The sequence below is a fragment of the Mustela putorius genome, unplaced genomic scaffold (assembly GCF_011764305.1).
Source record: "Mustela putorius furo isolate JIRA1106 unplaced genomic scaffold, ASM1176430v1.1 tig00000145_pilon_pilon_pilon, whole genome shotgun sequence".
NCBI lineage: Eukaryota > Metazoa > Chordata > Mammalia > Carnivora > Mustelidae > Mustela > Mustela putorius.
In genome coordinates this window covers 25,570,004-25,572,602 of record NW_025421294.1, presented here as the reverse complement: position 1 = coordinate 25,572,602, position 2,599 = coordinate 25,570,004, and positions in this window count along the sequence as shown.

The following is a 2,599-nucleotide window of genomic DNA, read 5'->3' as shown; positions in this document are numbered from 1 at the left end:
CTGTCTTTGCACTGATGATTAAAAAAAAAAATTTGTGGGTCAACTATTGGCACCTCGGTTGCATCCAGGCAGTGGCCCCAAATTGCTAGCAGTCGTGGGAGTCTTCAACACACACACACACACATGCATGCAGTGAGCTCATTTCACTTATTTAAAAATCTCCCAAAAGAAGCAGATTTAAACATTTTTGTAACTGCCACCATGATTTGACAGCTTCCCAATACTTAAAAACTTTCTGATGAGATTGGTGATGGTATTGACAAGTATGATTTTCTGATATTGTATAGTAAAATCTGCACACATTTGGAAAGGTCTTATATATCTGCTATATGAGAGTACAACTTAGTGAATTAGCATTTTCCAAATGACTAATGTATGATACTACAGCATCATGAGTAGGTTAAAAAGAAAATCCACTCAAAGCACAATGTCACAGAGTATGAACAGCTCACTGATGTTTTAATAATCTATGCAACTTTAAGAAACTACCACTTGTAAAGTTTGGGTACAGAATTTAGAGAATGACTGCACAATTATTGGAAAGGTTATTATAATACTCCTCCTTTGACTACATAAAAAATAAAATAAAACTTCCACATGGAAAAAATCCAACATAAAATCAAAAGATAAATGACACACCGAAAGAAAATATTGGGAAAATTTAACACAGGTTTAAAAGTATTGTTCCTGCCTTAATCTGTCTGGGCTGCCATAAGAAAATGCCATCGACTGGGGGGCTTAAAAAATAGAATTTTCTCCGAGCTCTAGAGGCTGTCAAATCCAAGGTCAAGGCTCTGGTTCAGTTCAGTTTCTCTTCCAAAGCAAAGTGACTTGTCCTCACATGACCTTTCCTCTGTGTGCCTGTGCTGGGGGTGAGGGTGAGGGCAAGGGTGCAGATGGGGGTTAGGGGTTCTCTCTGGTCTCCTATTGGATTAGGGCCCCATCCTTCTGATCTCATTCAATGTCCATTACCTCCTAAAGGCCCTATTCCCAAATATATTCACAATGAGGATTAGGGCTTTGATATGAACTGTGAGTGAACATAATTCAGTCCCTAGAGGTCATATATATCAGATATATATGACCCATATATATGTGTATATATATATCTCTTGTGAAAATTGTGGGGGAGGGGCACCTGGGTGGCTCAGTGGGTTAAGCCTCTGCCTTTGGCTCAGGTTATGATCCCGGGGTCCTGGGATCGAGCCCCACATCGGGCTCTCTGCTGGGCGGGGAGTCTGCTTCCCCCTCTTTCTCTGCGGGCCTCTTTGCCTACTTGTGATCTATCTGTCATATAAATAGATAAAAATATTAAAAGAAAAAGAAAATTGTGGGGGAAATTAAAACTATTGAAAAAGTGCTCAGAAGTTGGGAATAATTAATAAAAATATATAAAAATGGTGCTTACAATATGAAAAGATGTTCAACTTCACTCATAAGGAAGTGCTTATAAAACTATATCAAGGTATCGCAAAAGTTCAAAAGCTGGAAACGGTGCTCTGTCAGCAGAGCTGTAGGAAACAGGCTCTCATATATTCCTGGTAGGGATACAAAGTGCCACAGCTCTACGGAGGGGACTTCCACGTTATTTGATAAGCTATCTCTGAGTTTACCCCTAACCAAGCAATACTGCTTGTAGATTTTACTCTGAAAATACACCCCAGTGACAGGAAAATACAAACCCACAGGATTATTCATTGCTTCATTATTTGTAATTGCAAAATATTGCAAACACTTATATATCCAAGCGTAGGAGATAGGATGTGTTTACACACATATGTGTGATACAACGTGTATACACAGTAAGGACTACACACGGTAAAAATGAGTGATGAAGATCTTTATGAACTGATTATGGAGTGATTTCCAGGAGATAACATTAAGTGAAAAATGCGGAGGATGAACATATATGGGATGCTGTGTTTTATGTAGGAATATAAGGAAAAGAAGAACACATACATATTCTCTCTACAGAGGACAATGCGGGGGGTTGGGGTAGGGTAAACCAGAAAACACTGAGGACAGTGACCTATAAAGGGTGAGGGACAGAAAGAAAAAGATACAGAACTATTTCTCTGAGTATATTGTTTTGCATACCTCTGGTTTTCGGAAGCAGGTTAGTGCTCTACACATTCAAAAACTAGCCTTTCATCTGTACTAACAGACAAGGAGAAAATTTTTAGAACTGAAGTCAGACTAAAACCAATGAACCCAAGCACATCTCTGGTGAATGTCATAACCCTCCTGAGGGCAAGGATAAAGAAGTAATCTGCTTTATTTTTTAATACAGTATTTGCTACTTTCAGTTGGTGATGAGAAAGGGCATCAGGGAACAATTACAAACAAATCCTGAACCACTTTTACTGATTTTGTTTTTCGTAGTGGCATGGGAAAATCAATTCTAAGACATCTCTAGGTCTATTATGGTTTTAGCAAATGAGTAAATATTGTTATTAGGAGTCCGATTATCAGTAGGGAAGAAGGGACATATATATATATGGAATGGAGGAGGGGTGTCTGCATGGCTCAGGACTTTGAGTGACCAACTCTTGCTTTCAGCTTGGCTCATGGTCTTAGGGGATGGAGCTCTGTGTCAGGC